The sequence below is a fragment of the Coenobita brevimanus genome, chromosome 96, assembly GCF_032717465.1.
Source record: "Coenobita brevimanus isolate Jiangsu-jjx chromosome 96, ASM3271746v2, whole genome shotgun sequence".
NCBI lineage: Eukaryota > Metazoa > Arthropoda > Malacostraca > Decapoda > Coenobitidae > Coenobita > Coenobita brevimanus.
The window spans coordinates 11325168-11347254 of NC_137049.1; the positions used below are offsets into that span (position 1 = coordinate 11325168).

The 22087-nt window shown below is 38.7% G+C and overlaps 1 protein-coding gene across 8 annotated transcripts in view; it reads right to left on the reverse strand.

Moving 5' to 3' along the window:
• Positions 1 to 22087, reverse strand: part of LOC145413381 (uncharacterized) — a 1646837-nt gene that overhangs the window by 100520 nt on the left and 1524230 nt on the right. The gene's annotated exons all lie outside the window — the stretch shown is intronic.

Consider the following 22087-nt stretch of genomic DNA (forward strand, 5'->3'; position numbering starts at 1 on the left):
GCAATGACAGGGATGTGAAATAAAGTGAAAATGGCACAACTATGGGCCAAGTTAGTATAACATGGGTATAGTTTTAATTTTTGGCACTAGAATATGCTATTATAATCATTTATTTTCAGACATGTGCTTGACATCCCACCAAAAGGGGGGACATCGGATATGATTGATTTCGGCTTCATTGGATCAGGCTTCCCCATATTAGTCTATTGTGTTGGGAGGTTTCACTTTATATATATATATATATATATATATATATATATATATATATATATATATATATATATATATATATATATATATATATATATATATTCTATATATATATATATATATATATATATATATATATATATTCTATATATATATATATATATATATATATATATATATATTCTATATATATATATATATATATATATATATATATATATATATATTCTATATATATATATATATATATATATATATATATATATATATATATATATATATATATATATATATATATATATATATATATATATATATATATATTCTATATATATATATATATATATATATATATATATATATTATATATTTATATATATATAGTTATATATATATTTATTTATATTATTTATATATATATATTTTTTATATATATAGAGAGAGAGAGAGAGAGAGAGAGAGAGAGAGAGAGAGAGAGAGAGAGAGAGGCAACTTTCTATGACTATGGTTGACTGGACATAAATGTGAATGAAGTTTTCATTAGTGAAGAATAAAAAAGATTATGTGAATCTGAGGCTGTTGAATAAAAATGTGATAGCCATGAAACAAATAAACTGAGATGTGAGCACTCATTAGAAAAAGGAGCCAGTGTGTGTTCTCGATAATGAGATCAAGGGAATGGTATATATGTAACTAAAATACATGAATCAATCAGTCAAGTAAATCTAGAAATGCACACATTTAACAACAAAAGAAAAAGTAATATCAAAACTGCAACATTTGTATAATAGTTACTTTGTTAAATATTAGATACAAAACAGACGTGTGTGTCATGTTTTCATTAAAAAACAAAATTTCCCAAGTTAACTGTCAAATGAAATGTGATGAGAATAAGTAAGGAGTGTATTTATACTACTAAAATTACAGTAATATATTAATAAAACTCACTCATTTTCAGATTTTGTATTGTTATTGTTGTTGATCAACCCCAGTTCTTCGGGTCGAGCAGATCCATCAACTGCAAGGAAGCAGCCGCCCCGACAGAGTTGTCCCATGCACTGATCCAGTGTTCCTCTGTGACTACTACAGTTTCACTACAGCAAGGCGTGGGGAATGGTGTAGAGATTTGGTTCCTGGATATCTGCCACATTTGCGTCTCCTCCCATTTAACAAGGGCACCAAAGCAGGCTCCAATTCACCCCCCATATTAAATTGTTATATGGTTACCACTCAACATTGTAAATTGTTTCCTGGTTTTCAGGAAATCGTTAGGCTTGTCACCGAATATAGAGGCACCTGAAGTTGAAAGATTAATAATAAACAGTGACAGGAAGGAAAGGGAGAAGTAAGAAGAGATGAAGGCAGATACAGAGACAAAATGAGAAAGGAGGAAGGATGAAGTAGACAGTACTAAATTAACTGAGTGGATGATGGTCACCACCACCTACCACTTGAGATTTTGTGTAAGTGAATGATGTACTATAAAGCACCTCGAGTTATCCTCGCCAAACTAGTTTTGTTTGGTATATTCTTCACACTGTAGAGTTTTACTTTCATGTGCCTTGTGTACCATGAGAATCAACTATGATGTGGCAACAAGAACTGGGTAAAATAATATTAATACAGCCATGCGCAGCTTAGCATCCACGATACATTTTGAAAAAAAAAGGACGTTAAGTGATCTGGCTGTCAAGTCATCACCATAAATTATGCACTGCATATTGTGTACAGTACTGTATGCAGTTGGGTGGCCAACCAGCCTCTCTGGCCGCGCGCTAGTAATAGACCCTAACCAACCAGCTGGGCAAGCATGGCTGTCCGCCTCCTCGCCGAACGGTCTAAGTCGCCCGGCTGGCCTCTCGAGCTGCGCACTGATAATAGAACCTAACCCAGCAGCTGAGCAAAAACGACTATATATACTGGTATGTGGTATATACTGTACAGTATACTGCATTACTTTTAAAGTATAGTACAGTATAAAAAGCCCAAATTAAGACAACAATACAATATGTATTGTTATGTAAACCTGATGCAAGGATACGCAAGAACACTCAAAAGCGGCAGTAAACATGATGTGACTACACGGCTGCCTGCAGCTGATGCCGATGACATGACACTGTTATAGGGTAAATTTTTTACTGCTTGTTAGTAAACTTTTTACCTCTTTTGGTATAATTTTTATTGCTTTTATATAAGTAGGGAAAAACAAAAAATATTAAGATATATGAATATTATTACAGTGTATCTGCATAGGTTATACGTGCGTATCATATGGCAGGCAGCATAATATCTTTGTTCTGGGACGTCGGCTGGCCATCATGCTTCAACACTGCTTTGTGCCCGCATACACTCACTACGTCCTGTTCTTCATTTTTTTTTTTTTTCATTTCTTTTACCAGTGTTGTAGGTCTTGAGACCAGTTTGATGTGGTCTTGGTCTTGATCTTGGTCTCGAAGCTTCTGATCTTGGAGTATTGGCTCGAGACGAGGTCGAGACCAGCATTACCAAGTGCATCGCGGCGTGGGGAAGGACAGAATTTATGATCATACACAGAGAAAAATCATGGCTGATTCGATTCACGGTGCGCCATACAGCGTTGTATTGTCTATAGATACTGCTTGGCTAGCACTACGGTGATGATGCATGAGCTGAGCCCTGCGAACGCCTACCGAGTGCGTGCCAGTCGAGAGAGCATGCATGACGTGGCCATTCTTGCAGTGATAATCTCCGTTTGCACACACGCATGTTTGCAGCTCTGTTCACTTCTGTGTACTTCATATACGTGTATGGTGTATGCAGTCCCCGCACCCTTCGTACACTTACACCACAGGTTTAACTGGTTCGTTCGGAAAACGTAACCACAAAAATTTTTATTTTCCTATGTTTGTTTCTTCATGCCAATGATGCAAAGAAAGCAGGAATATTTTACCTAGATGTTCAGTTGTTCACATATATTCAATTTTGTAAATATATTTCCTCTCTTACAGAGGCATAGCCGGGATTTTGGAGCAATGGGGGCCAAGTCAGACATCAGTGGCTTCCAACCTTTCGAGTTATGACCCTTCAGAGCTTCCAAATGTCTATCACGGAGGCCTGCAGTGACTTCTGTAACCTTTTTAGAAGAAATCAGAATATTTTCTAGTGTTTCACAGCCACCCTCTTATTTCATACAACTTATTTATCTATGAGCGGGGGGCCATGTCCATGTGGCCCAGTGGCGTTTCCAGCCCCACTAAAATGGGGGGGGGGCACCTGGGGGCCGACAAATCATCTGTAGTAGCAAGAAGGGCAGTGAGCAGACTCGAATGAGAGCCCCATTCAAGAAGGAAAGTTAGTGAGAACTGTTCTCTTACACAAATAGTGAGTACGACTGTAAGAAGTATTTGGAGCACTTATGGAAGTAAAATATATATTATATATTTATGAATATTTTTTGCTTCCTACCTCTGTATCCCTAGACCCCTTCGGTCTCTTGTGTAATTATCCTGAAAAATAGGTAGTACCCCTCGACTGTTCACGAGAAACGAAAGATGAATATGTTGTGTATGGAACGTTTGGGCACGGGTGAAGCTTGGAGAGAAGTGAGAAAATTAGTCTTCCGAAAACCAGCTTTCGCATGAGGAAGATACAGCTATCCATGATGGCACTGACAAAGTATGCAACACCATACATTATAGCTTCAAAACCGTATTTTCAAAAGTAAATAAAAAAATAAAAAACTTTCAAAAGCCGTAACGTCGGTATGCAGGGCCGTAGAGAGCTATGACTGCGCCCTGGGGTGCCTGGAAAACGTTTGACATGGGCCAAAAAAAGAAGCAAAATTGTCACAGTCCTGGTGTGGGCCCTGGTCCCTCCATACTCTTGAGTTTTGGCCCCAGGACTTATCCCCATTGCCCTCTTCTCTCTTTCATTCTTCTTAATAATTATCTCCCCAGAAACTCCTCGACCTCATTCAACTAATGTGCGATAATGAACTTCAATCCGTTTAAAAGATGTTGAGTATCGCATCGATACATAATCTGCAACTGGGTGAATGGGGTACTAGTGCACTCACTCGAGGGGCTGAGACGCCCGTGAAAACTGACCAGCAGTGCAGCACCTGCAGGCTGCAGCTACTTTTCATTCATTCAGCAGACACATAAATTCTTGGGGTTGGTCTTGGTCTCGGGGGTACTGGTCTTGGTCTTGGGGGTACTGGTCTTGGTCTTGGTCTCGGGGGTACTGGTCTTGGTCTTGGTCTCGGAGGATCTGGTCTTGGTCTTGGTCTTGGTCTCGGAGGGTCTGGTCTTGGTCTCGAGGTGCCTGGTCTTGACTACAACACTGTCTAATACTGTATATTCATATGGGTCCCTAGACGTTAAAGCCAATGGACGTTATGCGGCAGTACGTTAAGCAGAACATGATTGTATTCAGATTGTGCAGCAGTATAGCTCTATACATATTACATTTTTTGTTTGGCTCTGGGAGCCTTTGGTGATGAATGCATAACAACACGAGAATGGAAAAAAAAAATCTTGTTAGAGCAAAATGAAATTCATTTCTGTCGTTCCACGAATCTTTGGATGATGATCATCTCCACTGTATTAACTCTATTTTTCACATTCATATGAGGTCGAAAGATATACAATATGGATCTTTTGCCTCTCCTGGGATGGGACATTAGTATGAGGATCAAGAGGTACCAGGTATGTCTCCCATTAATAGAGCTGAGTGGTCAGCATCACTGACTGGGAACCTGTTGGCCTGTTAATGCCAATGTTCAAATCCTGATGCAGGCAGCTGGCATCAATCAGCTCAGGTGTCCATCCACCCCATATGAGTTGGTAGGTAAAATGAGTACCTAGGGTAACACCTAGGAGAGGCAACTGTGGCAACCTGGATGATCCAAAGACCTTGTATCCCAGGATATTGGGTGAAAAACCAGCCACAGGCTCAATGGCCTTAGTTACAGAGATGAGTTCCGCGGTAAAGCGTCTCATGGCGACTGCCCCCACATTTACCTTAATTTACCTTTGTTGATGAGAAGGGTGGGTGGTGAACTGAATGAAAGGAAGGCAATGATTGATTATGTGTGTGTGGATGAAAGAATGCGAAGATGTGTAATGGATGCAAGAGTTTATAGAGGTTGGGGGAGTGGACTTTCTGACCACTACTCGGTGGTGGCCAGAATTAGAATGCAAGTAAGATGGAGGAATAGAAGAAGGGAAAGACGAGAGGAAGGAGTAGTTGCAAGGAGAGTGGAAAAGAGGATGAGAAAAAGGCAGAGTATAAGAGAGAAGTGGAGGAACGATTGGGCATATATGAAGTGGAGCAGATGGGAGACGTGGAAGGTGTGTGTAGGATATTTACAGAAGAAATATGTGCAGCATGTGATGTGGTGTGTGGAAGGAAGAGAAGACGGAGGAGGGTGCAAGGAACAGCGTGGTGGACTGAAGAGGTGAGACAGGCTGTGGCACAAAAGAAGAAAGCATACAATGAATGGATGAGAAATAGGGGCGTGGAAGAAGTTGAGAGGCGGAAGAGAGAGTTATATGCAGAGAGAAAGAGAGAGGTGAAAAGATTAGTGAGAGGGAGTAAGAAGAGAGTGGATGAGGAATTTGGAAGGAATTTGAGTGTAAAGTGGAGGGACTGTAAGAAAATGTTCTGGAAAGAGGTGAAAAGAGTAAGACAGGAGTTAGCAGGGGAGTGAAAGATAAAAATGGTAGATTACTAGTGGAGAAGGGAGAAAAAGTGAGCAGATGGAGAGAACACTTTAAGGAATTGTTGAACATAGAGGATGGATGTAATGCGAGTATAAGTGGCTGGGGAATGGCTGGGAGAAGGAGGGAGGTGAGAAGACAGGAAGAAATCAGTAGGATAGAAGTTGTGGAAGCAATGAAGAAAGTTAAATCGGGGAAAGCCCCAGGAATTGATGGAGTGTGTGGTGAAATGCTGAAGCATGGGGGAGAGATAGTAGTAGAATGGATGTGGAAGAAGTGCAGATTGGCCTGGGAGGAAGGTAGAGTCCCGGAGGATTGGAAGTCAGGTATAATTATTCCCTTGTTCAAAGGCAAAGGGGAAAAAGAAGTGTGTGGTAATCATAGGGGCATTTGTCTTCTTAGTATAATAGGAAAAGTGTATGGTAGGATACTTATTGACAGAGTTAGAGAAAGAACAGAGAAATTAGTTGGAGAAGAACAGGGAGGCTTTAGGAAGGGAAGAGGTTGTGTAGATCAGATATTCATTCTTAGATCTTTAGTGGAAAAGTTTCTAGAGAAGGGAAAGAAGTTGTATGCGGCTTTCATGGATTTGGAGAAAGCATATGACAGGGTGGATAGACAAGGATTGTGGAAGTTGTTGAATGCTGTGAAGAGTATGTACGATGGTGCGAAGGCTGCAGTGCGTTTGGATGGTGAACTAAGTGAATTTTTCTCTTTGAAAGTTGGGTTGAAACAGGGATGTGTCGTGTCTTCATGGTTGTTCAATCTGCACATGGATGGGGCAATAAAAGAGGTACAAGGTAGGGTAGTGGATGTTGGAGTGGCCCTGGTGAGAGAGGATAGTGTTTGGAAACTCCCTGTACTGTTGTTTGCAGATGATACTGTGTTGTTGAGTGAAGACGTAGGGGAGCTGCAAGGCTTGGTGGATGAGTTTGGGAGAGTGTGTAAGAAACAGAATCTAAAGGTGAATGTAGGGAAGAGTAAAGTGATGGTCATTAAGAGAGGTGAAGTCAGTGAATGTACAGCGAGGTTGGATGGTGAGGAATTGGAAAATGTGAGTACGTTTAAGTACTTGGGTAGTGTGTGAGTAAGGATGGAGGTTTGGAGGGTGAAGTGCTTGAAAGGGTACAGCAGGGAAGAAAGGTTGCTGTTTCTTTGAAAGCAGTGATAAGAAACAGGGAAGTGAGCATGGAAGTGAAAAAGTTACTACATGACAGTATTGTGATGCCAACTCTAACGTACGGAAGTGAAGCTTGGACGTTGTTGGAAGGACACAAGTCAAGAGTGAGAGAGTGGAAATGAGTTATTTAAGAGGAGCCTGTGGAGTCACATGGAGAGACAGGCTGACGAATGAGGATATAAAGGAGCGTTGTGGTGTGAATGTGGATGTGATAGGAAGCGTTATGAGGAACACATTGAGGTGGTTTGGCCATGTGGAGAGGATGGAGGGTGAAAGACTGACGAAGAGAGTGTATGTGAGTGAGGTGGAAGGGGGAAGAGGGAGGGGGAGGCCGAGGATGAGATGGAGGGATGGGGTGGAGAGGTATATGAGAGAGGGGGGTGTGAGTTGGGAGCAGGGCAGTGAAATGGCGGGGGACAGGGCGACTTGGAGGCGATTTGTTTGTGGCCACCCCAAACGGGATTGAGGCGTCTGGCAATAGATAGATAGATTACCAGATATTTGTTCCCAGTACAAATTTTATGAAATACAGTAAACTTTCACGTCTGTTACTGCAAAAGCCCGATTACATTAGTATCTATCACTTCAAATAGGGGTACATTTTTTCAAAATCCCCAGGAAATTTCTTGATACTGAAATATATATATATATATATATATATATATATATATATATATATATATATATATATATATACAAAGGATCAGCATCACAGTATTCCCCATCATCATCATCGCTCTCATTCTTATGGAAAAATCGCATAGTGCCCATATTTATGCACAAATTTCATACAACTTGTGTAGTAACCATTGGAGAGTGTGTGTGTGTGTGTGTGTGTGTGTGTGTGTGTGTGTGTGTGTGTGTGTGTGTGTGTTTACCTAGTTGTGATATCCACGAAATCAGTAACGCTCGTAATGTCCAGTCTGTTTCTCGATAAGTCACATTTTGTCCAAGCTATTCCACAGGTCTATGCATCTATATAGAAAACTTTATTTTTTGATATTCCTCAAGCAACTTGGCTTTTACAGTTTCATTATGTCCTCTTGTTACTCTCTCATCCCATACAAACAGATCGTCTCTGTCATTTTTTTCTACTCCCATCCTGGCCCTGAATACTGAAATCATGTCGCCCCTCTCTCTCTTTTCTTCTAAGGAAGGCATGTATGTGTCCTTACCTTACCGAATTGATGTTACCTAATTGTATCTTTACAGGAACGATTCAAGCTCGTACTGTCCCGTGTATTAAACCATTTTTATCACAAATATCCTTATATTTATGAATAGTTTTTGCACACTATTTCATTAGGCAGTGCACTCCACAGATCAATTGTTCTATTTGGGAAATTGAACTTCCATACGTCTTTATCGCCTCTCTTTTTATATAGTTTTTTTGCAGTGTCCTCTTGCCGATGCTTCTCCATACCGTATATACTCATATATGTCTATTTTCTCTTTCCCTGATATGAATTTATGTAGCTAATCATGTCTCTTTTCTTTCTTTCCTGTAGTGTTGGTAGATTTAATTTTTCTAGTCTTTCTCCGTAGCTTAGATCGCTTTAGCTTGGTACCCGTCTTGTAGCTGCCCTTTATACAGTACTTTTTCAATCTTATCTATGTGTTTTTTGAGATGAGGATTCCAGACTACTGATGCACATACTCCAGGGTTAGTCTGATGAATGATGTTACTATCTTTCTCAGCATGTCTTCATTTATATATGTGAATGCTATTCTCATATTACCAGTGCATACATGTCACGTACCTTCTCACTGATGTGGTCAGCCGGAGATAGTCTGTCATTAATAATCGCTCCTAGGTGCTTCTCCCTTTCTGTTATGTGTAGGGTTGAACTTTCTAACTTATAATCCCAATCTGTTTTTTTTTTTTTTTTTTTTTTTTTCACTTCTACCAAATTTAATTACATGACACTTGTCCGCACTAAATTCCATTTGCCATTTATTGCTCCATTCATGAAGCTTATTTAATTCTTCTTGTAGCTCTGAAAAAATCTCTTAGTAATTTTACTCTGTATTATTGCATCATCTGCAAAAATATTTAGATAGCTTCCATTTCCAATGTTACTGTCTAGGTCATTTATATATAGTAAAAACATAACTGGTGCCAGCACTGAGCCCTGTGGAATTCTGCTAGTCACTTCCCTCCATGATGAGTAATTTCCCCTTAGTACTGTTCTCATTTCCCCTTTTCTGAGAAAATCCTGCATCGAATAGCCATAAAAGTCTTTGGTGTGGTACTCTATCAAAAGCTTTCTTGAAATCTAAATAGATACTGTCCACCCATCCTTCTCTTTTCTGTAATGTTTCTGTAACTCTATCATAGAAGCTTAATAGATTAGTAACACATGGTTTTCCCGTTCTAAAACCGAACTGCGTTTCTGTTATCATACTGTGTTCTTCTGGATGGTTTACCCAAACTTTTCTTATCAGCTTTCCTAATATCTTACAATACCGGTCGGTAGTTGAGTGGATTCTGTCTATTCCCTTTCTTGAATATGGGGAAAATGTCTTTTCTTCCAAATATCAGGTAGTTTTCCTTATTTCAGGATGCTTGAATATTAAATATATTGTTCTACTTAACTTTTCTGCACACTTATGTAACACCCAACCTGAAATTTCGTCAGGACCATATGCTTTTCCTTTGTCTAATTCGCTTAACTCTTCCTGCACTTACTTTTCTGATATTTGTATATCTGATAATATGTGTGGGCATGCATGTTCCATATCGTCTCTTTCAAAACTATATTCTTCTGTAAAAACTGATTGGAAATTTTTATTTAGTGCTTCACAAATATCCTTCTCTTGTGTATAGATGATACCCTCGTTCGTAATGGACTGTATTTTATCTTTAACTTTGGTTTTACTTCGGACTGAGCTGTAAAATAGCTTAGGTTGATCACTACTTTTATTTATAATGTCGTCCTGAAACTGTCATTGGGCTTCCCTCCTTATCCTTGTATAAGCATTTCTTGCCTGTTTATAGTTGTTATTTGCCTCTCACTATTGTGTATTCTGTATTCTATTCGACAGCATATCTCTTTTTTGTTTTGAATTTTTAGTCTGTTATAAACAATTTCTTTATTTTCATTTCTGTTTCTCTGTGCTGAGGGACGTAATTTTGGACTCCTGTTTCATAAAGATCACAGAATTTTCTATATATAATATTTAAATCTTGTTCTCTAAGCTCCTTTTCCCAATCTGTTTCTAAGAAGGACTTCGTCAGATCATGATAGTTGCCCTTTTTGTAGTTTAGCCTCTTTGTAAACTCTCATTACAGGAAACGTCATATGCAATCCTGAAATTACAATTTAATACTGCAAAATTGCTTTTTGCCGAATGGAGGGTGATACCTTATACTGTCAATTTCATTTTCTTGCCTAGTAAATATAAGATTTAGTAGCGATGGATCATCAAGTTCTCTTTTTCTGGTGTTTTCCTTTACATGCTGTGTTAGGAAAAATCCATCACAAGATCCAGAAGCTTCTGATCGCAACAGCTTTCATGGCTTCTTACATCCAGAGTATATTGGGATTGAAATCTCCAGTTAATATAATTCTTTTAGATTCCTCTTCCACTCTATGTAGCAATGTTCTTAAACTCTGAATTGTACTTCCTGTCAGGTCTTCATATTCACCTCTTTCCCAAGTGTTTGTTTTGGGTGGCATGTATAAATTTGCCACAATTACTTTCCGTTCAGAAGTGTTAATCTTTAATACAATCAGATCTACTTGTGAGGGTATATCTAGTTCTATTTCTTTGACTGGTAGATTTTTCTTTGTTAAGGTTATAATTCCCCCTTCTTTTCTTACATTTCTGTCTCTTCTCCATATATTGTATTCCTCTAAGTTTAGGGCATCGTTTGATAACTTTGGGATTAATTTTGTTTCTGCTGGGCAAATGATGTGTGGTTCCTTTTCTCTGGTATAGTCGTTCATGTGTGTGTGTGTGTGTGTGTGTGTGTGTGTGTGTGTGTGTGTGTGTGTGTGTGTTCTCTTACTTTACTCAATTGTTCTTGCCTAATTGTATCTTTACAGGACAGTCAAGCTCATACTGTCCCGTGTATTAAACAATTTTATCATTCATATTCTTAAATTTGTGAAGTTTTGGCACACACTGTTTCATTCGGTGGTGCATTCCACTGATTAGTTGCCTTAGTCTGAAAACTGAATTTCTTGACATCTTTATCGCCTCTTTTTTTTTTTTTTTTTTTTTTTTTTTTTTCAGTGTCCTCTAGCTGATGTAATTACCTAGTTGTGATAAACAAGAAATTAGTTGTGATATACACGAAATAAGGTACGCTCGTGGAGTCTCGTTTCTGTTTCTCAATAAGTCAAATTCAGCTTTGAACTCGTTTAAGTTTTTAGACTGAACTATCTCTTTGTCCAAGCTATTTCACAAGTCTATGCATCTATATGGAAAACTATGTTTCTTGATATCCTTCAGGCAACTTGGCTTTTCCAGTTTCATTCCGTGTCACTCTCCCAACTCATACAAACAGATCATGACTCTGAACACTGCAGTCATGTAACTCCTCTCTCTCCTTTCTTCTAAGGTGGGCAAATCTAGTTTTCACAGCCTTTCCCTATACGACAGATCTGCCAGGCTGGGGACCAACTTGGTTGCTGTTCTATGTATTCTCTCAATCTTGTTTATATCTTTGCTTTTGTGGGGACCACACTACTGCTGCATATTCCAACCTGGGGCGGATCATGGCCGCTAACTATTTTTTCATCATCTCATCCATGTAATGAAATGCTACTCTTATGTCAGTCAGGAGATGATATGTCTCTCAAACTATCTTGTTAATGTGTTTTTCGGGTGATAAATTATCCTGGACCATCACGCCCAAGTCCTTCTCTTCTCTCACTTACGTTATTGGTTCATTATCCATCAAATACTGTAATTCAGTGATGGTCTCTTTATTTTTACCCATTTCCAATATTTTACATTTATTTGCATTGAATTTCATTTCCCATATCCGGCTCCACTCATGAATTCTATCCAGGTCCTGCAGCATTTTACAGACTTCTTCAGCTTCTACTATCCTCATGATCTTTACATTGTCAGCAGACTTGCATAACTATTCATTCCATCTACCATATCGTTTACGTAAATCAGGAACATTATTGGCGCTAAGACCAAGCCCTGTGGGACTCCACTTCTTACTTTCCTTCATCCACATATCCTTTCCTTTATTACTGTCCTCATTTGCCTGTCTCTCAAGAAGTATCCCATGCACTCCAAGAGGTTCCCTTTTAGTTCTCATATGTGTTCCAATTTCCACATTAGTCACTTTTGAAGTACCTTATTAAAGGCTTTCTCCAGGTCGAATAACAATCCACCCAACTATCTCTCTCTTGTAGCACGTCAGTCGCCCTAGAGAAGAAGCTCAGCAAGTTGGAAACACACGACCTTCCACTTCTGAATCCAAACTGACTTTCTGCCATAATTTCCATTTGCTCCAGATATATTATCCATCTGTCTTTCAAGAGTCTCTCACACAATTTTGCGACCAAACTGGTGAGGGATACTAGTCTATAATTCAGGGGTTCTTCCTTGTTCCCTGTCTTATAAATTGGTACCACATTGGCCCTCTTCCACTCCCGAGGCACTCTCCATTCTTCCAGAGAACACAGTATTAAACCGTGAATCTTATCCGCCAGTTGTTCTCTGCAGTCGTTTAGTATCCATTTAGAGGTCTCGACTTGTTCTGGGGCCTTCCTCACATCTTGAGTTTCCAGTAATTTGTACACTTGTTGCACTTCAAATTTTACCTCTTTTGACACTACATTTCTTGTCACTACCTCCTCCTCCACAAAATCACTTTCCCTTGTGAAGACTGATTGGAAGGATTTTCATTTTTTCAGCTTGCATAACTGCATTTTTATGGACATTTTCTTCTACTTTCAGCTTATTGGTGCCTTTTTTTTTTTTCTTTTTTTTTCAAATTGCCATTAAGAAACCTGTAGAACAATTTAGGGTCATCCTTACATTTCTCAATTATACCTTTTTCGAAGTTTCTTTCTTCCTCTCAACGTATTTTTGTATATTCACTTCTAGCTCTCTTATATTCTTCCTTTGTTCTATCATTAGTTCTCGTCCTCCATTTGTTCTATGCCTTTTCCTTTTCTTTTTTTGCTGTCATATACTGAAAGTTGTATCTTCCATGCCTATATAGCTCATTTCTTGTCTCCCCATTTCCTTCAAACCGATGGAATTTTATCACTACATGATCACTCTTTCCTATTGGACACAGATATTTCAGAGATTGAATTGCAACAGTTTCTTTGGTTAGAATTAAATTTAGTCTTGCTGGTGTGTCATCACCTCTATATCATGTCTCTTCTTTCACCCACTGGGTCATTACATCATTCATTTCTATATTTAACAGTATACTGCCCCACGAATCTTCACTACTTTTTGAGTCCCACTCCTCCCAGTTTACCTCTTTATAATTAAAGCCACCCTTTAGGATTATATTGTTGCTTTTCTCAGTCACCTTCTGAAGATATCTAACCATGTCCGACAACATCTGATATTCCTCCTCATTCAATGCCCTTGTCTTGGGGGGGACATATGCTACTGCGATGTCTCTCTTGCCTTTCCATCTGGTTTCTATTACCATCTTTATCACTTCAGCCATACCTTCTCCCAGTTTTGAACTATCCACATTTAGGCTGTTTTTAACTGCTATCATCACTCCTCCTCTCGTTTTTTTTTTTTTTTCTTTTCAATCTCTTCTCCATAGTTTGTATTTCCCATCTCCCATTTGGATTTCAGTATTCTCTGTTAGCTTGGTCTCTACAAAGCAAATAATGTCTGGCTGATTTACCCTCATGAAATCGTCTATTTCCTGCCTTGGTGAGATTGCATTAGCGTATGCCTTTTTCGATCTTTTTGCTTTTTATTTTTTTTTGATCTTATTTCCCCCTCTTTCCTTCGGTACCACTTCCTCAATTTCTGATCCATATCTCCAGTTGAACTCTTTCTTCTTCCACTATTCTCTGGTCCTTTTTTTTTTTTTTTTTTTTTTTTCACAGCTTCCTTAACAAGGTCCTGTATTTTAGCTCTCGTTTCCTCATTTGCGTCTTTCCTTATCCAGATATTTTTGAAACCCTCCTTATCTGCTAGTTTCCAAGTCTTGAGGATTATTTCATTTACCATGATCTGAAATTGAAACTTTACTTTTAGTGGCCTTGCCCCTCCCTCCACGTATTTTCCCAGCCTAAACTCTTTTTCGATCTCCTCTTGGGCTTCGTCATTTCCATCCATAACAATTGACACTATTTCCTTTGTCCTTCTCAGTTCTTCCCTTTCTCTTTCTGACCTCACTTACATAGGTTTTTCTTTGAAACCATGGGCAATTACGCATTTTTTCTTGTCTGCTGCATCTCTGACAAGCGATCTTTACTTTTTAGTACCCTGAACACTTCCTTCTCTACTTTTTTATGGTTTTCTTCTGTTGTTGTATAATCTCCTTTAGATCTATTTTCCCTTCTTCCTGAATTTTCATCCAGTCCTTATGTTCATCCTTAATTTCCTGAATGTGTTCATCTTGCATCATTGTTTTTTATTCATACTCTCAATGTGTACTTTACATCCTATCCCTGTCTTCCCCCAGCCTCTTATATTCTCTTTTAAGCTGTTCTGTTTCATTTGAGGCTAAATCATTACTCACTTTTAATTTGATATTTCTCTCTCTCTTGCTCTGCGCTACGTGAACAGACACTCTCCACCTCATTTTTCAATTTCTTAACCTCTTTCTTCAGTTTTATTGTTTGCACCTTATTTTTCAATTCTTTGATCTCTTTCTCTTGTTGTAGTGTTCGTTCCTGCAACTCTCTAATTACTGACCATTCCTTTTTTTTTTTTTTATTTCTCGGGCATTCCTTTCAGCCAATTTCTTTACACCTGCTACTCTTGTTTGATTCAGTTAATACTCTCTCCACTCCGGTCTTCACTGAAGATACCGGCAAATTCACTTGCACTGGTTGTAAACGAAGGTCTCTCTCCTTCCGCCATTTTACACCCCTATGAAAATTTTAAACTTCAAATGTGTCTTGTGCTCTTATTTGACCGAATCCTCCTTTTTTCACAAATATTGGATGGGACCACCACTCACGCATTCACTTCACATAATCACAATACACTGGCCTCTTTTTCGCTGATGTTTTAGCATTATTACCCCACGATCAGCTCGGAGCTGCTCTTCTGTCGGCGACCTGTGTGTGTGTGTGTGTGTGTGTTCTTACCTAATTGTTCTTACCTAATTGTATCTTTACAGGAATGAGTCAAGCTCGTACTGTCCCGTGTCTTAAACCATATTTATCGTATATATCCTTAAATTTGTGAATTGTTTTGGCACACACTATTTCATTCGGTAGTGCATCCACTGATCAATTGCTCTGTTTGGGAAACTGAATTTCCTTACGTCCTTATCACCTCTCTTCTTATGCAGTTTTTTGCAGTGTTCTCATGCTGATGCGTCCCCATAGGTTAAGTAATCATTTATGTCTATTTTCTCCTTTCCTGATATGCATTTATATAGCATTATCATGTCACCTCTTTTCCTTCTCTCCTGTAGTGTTGGTAGATTCAGTTTATTTAGTCTTTCTTCGTAGCTTAGATCCCTTAAGCTTGGTACCCATCTTGTAGCGGCCCTTTGAACTTTTTCAATCTTGTCTATGTGTTTTTTGAGATGAGGACTCCAGACTACTGATGCCTACTCCAGGGTTGGTCTGATGAATGATGTTATTATCCTTCTTAGCATGTCTTCATTTATGTATGTGAATGCTATTCTCATATTTGCAAGCAGTGTATAAATGTTCCGTACCTTCTCACTGATGTGGTCAGCCGGAGATAGTCTGTTATTGATAATCACACCTAGGTCCTTCTCTCTTTCTAATGTGTGTAGGGTTTTATTTCCTAATGTATAATCCCAATCAGGTCTTTTTCCGCTTTTACCAAACTTGATTACATGACACTTGTCCACATTGAATTCCATTTGCCATGTATTGCTCCATACATGAAGTTTATTTAATTCTTCTTGTAGCTCTTTACAAGAGTCTGTGTTAGTAATTCTCCTTTGTATTTTTGCATCATCTGCAAACATATTTAGATAGCTTTCATTTCCAGTGTTACTGTCTATATCATTTATATACACTAAAAACATGATTGGTGCCAGCACTGAGCCCTGTGGTACTCCACTAGTCACTTCTTTCCATGATGAGTAATTTCCCCTTAGTACTGTTCTCATTCTTTTTTATAAGAAAATCTTGCATCCAACAATACAGTTTGCCTCGAATTCCTCCTTGATGGTGCAGTTTCCATAAAAGTCTTTGGTGTGGTACTGTGTCAAATGCATTCTTGAAATCTAAATAGATACTGTCCACCCATCCTTCTCTTTCCTGTATTGTGTCTGTTACTCTGTCATAGTAGCTCAACAGATTAGTAACACATGATTTTCCTTTTCTGAAACCAAACTGTCTTTCTGTTATCATACTGTGTTCTTCTAGATGATTTACCCAAGCTTTTCTTATAAGCTTTTCTAATACCTTGCTTACAACACTGGTCAGTGATACTGGTTGGTAGTTGAGTGGATTTTGTCTATTCCCTTTCTTGAATAAGGGGACAATGTTTGCTTTCTTCCAAATATCAGGTAGTTTACCTTGACTCAAGGATTTCTTGAAAATTAAAAATAATGGTTTACTTAACTCCTTTGCACATTCTCGTAGCACCCAACATGAAATTTCATCTGGACCATTTGCTTTTCCTCTGTCTAATTTACTTAACTCCTCCTGTATTACTTTTCTGATATTTGTATATCTGGTAGTATGTGTTGGCATGCATGTTCCACATAGTCCCTCTCAAAATTTTTTTCTTCTGTAAAAACTGATTAAAAATTCTTGTTTAGTGCTTCACAAATATCCTTCTCTTGTGTATAGGTAATTCCCTCATCCGTAATGGATTGTATTTTATCTTTTACTTTGATTTTGCTTCTGATGTAGCTGTAAAATAGCTTCGGTTGATCACTACTTTTATTTATGATATCCTCCTCAAACTGTTTTTGGGCTTCTCTCCTTGTTCTTGTATAATCGTTTCTTGTCTGTTTGTAATTATTATATGCCCTTTCACTATTGTGTCTACTGTATCTATTCCACAACAAATCTCTTCTTTCTTTTGATTTTTACATTCTGTATTGAACCATTTCTTTATTTTCTTTTCTGCTTCTTTGTGCTGTGGGATGTACTTCTTAACTCCTATTTCATAAAATTCACATAATTTTTTATATACAGCATTTAAATCTTGTCCTCTAAGCTCCTTTACTCAATCAATTTCTAGGAAGTACTTCTTTAGGTCATGATAATTTCCCTTTTTATAGTTTAGGCTCTTTTGTAACTTTCATTGCTGTTAACTATGTCATATGCTATCCTGAAGCTGCATTTTAGTACTGCATGGTCGCTTTTGCCGAATGGGGGGTGATATAATAAACTGTCAATATCATTTTCTTGCCCAGTAAATATGAGATCTAGCATTGAGTGTACATCGAGTCCTCTTTTTCTGGTGGTTTCCCTCACATGTTGCATTAGGGAAAACTCTTGCACGAGATCCAGGAGCTTTTGGTCCCAACAACTTTCTTGGCTTATTATATCTAGAGTATTCCAATTTATATTATGTATTAAAATCTCCAGTTAGTATAATTCTTTCCGATTTCTCTTCCATTTAATGTAGTTATGCTCTTAAACTCTGATTGTACTCCCTGCCAGGTCCTCATATTCGTCTCTTTCCCATGTGTTTGATCTGGGTGGCATGTACAAATTGGCTACAATTACTTTCCCTTAAGATATATTGATCTCTACTGCAATCAGTTCTACTTGAGGGTATATCTAGTTCTATTTCTTTGACTTTTAGATTTTTCTTAGTTAATATTATCATTCCTCCTCCTTTTTTTAAGTTCCTATCTCTTCTCCATATATTACATTCCTCTAAGTTTAGTATGTCATTTGATATCCTTGGTGTTAATTTTGTTTCAGTTAGGCATATTATGTGTGGTTCAGTTTCTCTGATATAATCATTCATCTCTAATAATTTAGTTTCCATTCCATCCACATTTGAGTACATCAACTTAATCATCTTGTTTATATACTTGTCATGACATGGTTCTACTACCTTACTCCTTTTTATTCCCTCCTGTTTATGTACCACTTTCGTACCTGCAATCCTATTACTTTGTAAAAAAAATAAAAATAATGTATTCTCCTCTTCTGATCTTCCCTCATTTTTTTTTTCGTTTCCTCCCTCTTCTCTTTCGGCAATTCCAGTTCCTCTTGTATTAAGCATCTTTTTATCCATACATTTTTGAACTCTTCTTTTTCCATAAGATTCTTTGCATTTTTTAGTATCTCCTCCACGGTGTTTATACTCTGGAAGGTTATCTTTAGAGGTCTTGCCTTGCTTCTCTCGTATTTCCCTAACCTTTTGTTTTCCTCTATGTCTTTGCTACAGATTTCCTCTGATACTTCTTTCAATAAGCTCATTACATTTGCCAACTCCTTTTTGTCTCTTGAGATCTTGTTTTTTACTCCTCCCTTTTCTATACCAGTGATTACTATAGATTTGTTGATATCTACTGAATCTCTGAATAACTTTGGATTATTTTGGATTATTCTTTTCACTTCCTTTTTAATGCTTTTTTCTTCCACCCTTGTTTCTAATTCTTTCTTTACTTTCACCATTTCAACATACGTGGTTTCCACATCATTTTTATAGCTTTGCACAGCTTCATTCACCTGTGTTATCTTCTCCTCAATATCACTGATCTGGTCTGTGAGACTGCTTACTTGCCTAATTGTCTCTGTATCATTTTTTAACTCTTCCATAATACTCTCGTGGTTGACTACTGTACTTGCCATTTCACTCATTTTCCTCCTAAGTGTACTCACTTCCACTGTTAGTTCATCTATGGTTGTGTCTTTCTTGTTGATCTCCCTTCCTAGTTTTTCTATTTCTTCCTTTTGCAAGTGCATCTGCTTCTTAATTTCATCAATCTCATTCTGAAAAGCCATCTCCAGTCTGTGTACACGCTCCACCAGTTTATTGTGAGTCTCCATTTCAACCAGTTCTTGGTAGAAATCATCATCCTGCTTTCTACCTTTGTCCCTTTTCTTTTCCAAATTTCCTTTACTAAAGTATGTGGCCATTTTGCAGTACTAAAAGCACATAGAGTACTTACATTCCCTGGGGCAGTTGTAGTCTAAACAAACAATCAGCTGATTGAGCGCATTCTTTCGCTACTTTGTTCTCTTTTCTGTTTGAATAAGTCTTGCTTAAACTTATTTTTTTTTTAAATAATAGAAAACCATTTAGTCTAACCTGGTACAGAGCTTGACTCATATAAAGATACTAATTTAGGTAATGCCACTGGCCAAGCTGGCCCGGTATGGAGCGTTGTCAGCCTGCGTCTGCTCTCCTTGGTGCCTCCTCGGTGTGTGTGTGTGTGTGTGTGTGCACATTTACCAGTGAGCTCTTTAGTATGGAGGGGCTATCTCCTTAGTGAGCGTGTGACTTTGACCGGCACATTGAAACACCAGCACTTGTCGCCTCCACTATGGTAATGCAATTGGAACACTGTTCTTAGCTTGCTATTTCTGTTTTGCTGTTGCTTACATAAGCTGAGCATTGGGCCATGGCACTATATTTTAGGTGCACAGTGGACCATGGCACTATGTTTTCCAAATTCACTGGCTGATTTCAAAAGGCGTGGCATCGGGAGTAGTGCACAGACATCATCAGCTCTGTGCTAGGCCCCTGGCGGCGGGCACACAAACTACGTGGTGCCACCCATACTATAGAGCTCAGTGGTGTTTACCTAGTTGTGATATACAAGAAATGAGATACGCTCGTGGGGTCCCGTCTCCGTGTCTCAACCAGAGAAACATAGCTTTAAACTCATTTAAGATTTTGGACTAGATTATCTCTTTGTCCAGGCTATTCCAAAGGTCAGTGCATCTGTATGGCAAATTTTATTTCTTGATGTCCTTCAATCAACATCTTTTTTTTTTGTTGCTCCCTCATCCCATACAAACAGATATTCTCTGTCAGTTTTGTCTATTCCCACAATGGCCTTGAACACTGCAATCATGACATCCCCTTTTCTTCTTTCTAAGGAAGATCTGCCAGGCTGTGGACCATCTTGGTTGCTGCTCTTTATATTCTCTCGACCTTGTTTATATCTTTCTTTTTCTGTGAGGACCACACCTCATATTCTAACCGGGGGCGGATCAGAGCCACTATGTCTCTTTGACAATCTTGTTAATGTGTTTATCAAGTGACAAATTATCCTGGACCAAGATATCCAGGTCCTTCTCTTCTCACACTTTTGTGATTGGTTCCCCTCCCATCAGTGATGGCTTCTTAGTACTTTTAGCTATTTTCAATACAGTATTTTGCATTTTTTGCATTGACTGTGGTAGGTGATGGCGACCATCATCCACTCACTTGATGTAGAGCTGCCTACTTCTTCCTTAGCCTTTATCGTTCTTTCTCTGTGCCTGCCCTTCTCCCTTCCTATTTCTCCTATCTTTCCTGTCACTTCTTATCGTTTTTCTTTCCTTTACAGGTGGATTTACATTCAGTGACAGGCCAAATGGTTTCCTGTAAGCCAAGAAACCATTTACAATGCTGGGTGGTAACCATATAACCAAACCATACATGCTCCCTACTGTCAACAAGTGGGTAGGTGCCTGGTCGAGGGTTAGTGCCCCTCCCTGTAAAACAAATTACTCAGAGTCAGTGGCCACCCCTTACGGGATTCTGGCGTCTGGCAATAGTTAGATAGACTTTCATTTCCCATATCCAGCTCCAATCGTAAATCCTGTCAAGATATTCCTGTAGCGTTATACAGTCCTCGTCAACTTCTACTCTCCTCATGATCTTTGCATCGGCAGCAAAAAGTCTTGAATAACTATTCATTCCATCCACATATCGTTTATGTAAAAAAGGAACATAACGGGTCCAGCATCGAGCCCTGTGGGACTCCACTTATTACTTCCCTCCACCCGGATTCCCTCCACCAGGACATCCTGTCCTTTATTACTGTTCTCATCTGTCGGCCTCTCATGAAGTCTTTCATCCATTCCAAGAGGTTCCCCATCAGTACTCCTATGTGTTCCAATTTCCACATTAGTTGCGTATGGGGTACCTTATCAAAGGCTTTTCCTAGATCGAAGTTCACACAATCCACCCAACAATCACCCTCCTGTAGCACGAAAACTGCCCTTAAGTAAAAACTCAACAAGTTAGAGACACACGACCTTCCATTTCTGAATCCAAAGTGACTTTCTGCCAAAATATCCATCTCCTCCAGATATTTTATCCACATGGTTATCAAGATTCTCTCACACAATTTTTTGACCATGCTGGTCAGGGACACAGTTCTATAATTCAGGGGTTTTTCCTGATTCTTTCCTTTGTAAATTGGTACCACACTGGTCCTCAACCATTCCCAAGGTATTTTCCCGTCTTCCAGATAACACAATTAAACCATGAATCTAATCCATAAGTTGTTCTCTAAATTCCTTTTAGAATCCAATTACAGATCCCATCAGGCTCTGGGGCCTTCCTTATATCTTGAGTTTCCAGCAGTTTATACACTTCCTGCACTTCCATTTTTATATCTTTCAACAGTCACTCCCTCCCCCCCCCACACACACAAAATAACTTTTTAGTGAAACCCGACTGGAAACTTTTGTTCATTATTTTATTACTGCTGTATGGCAGTGAGACCTGGGCAGTGAAGGAGGAAGATATGCGCCGGCTCAGGCGTACAGAAATGACAATGATTAGGTGGATGTGCAGTGCGTCCCTGCGTCCAAGGCCTGGAGGGGCTGGGTTTACAATGGAAGAGTTGAGAGGTAGGATGGGACTGGAGTGTATTGGCGTTGTGATGGGGAGAGGTAGATTGAGGTGGTTTGGACATGTGGAG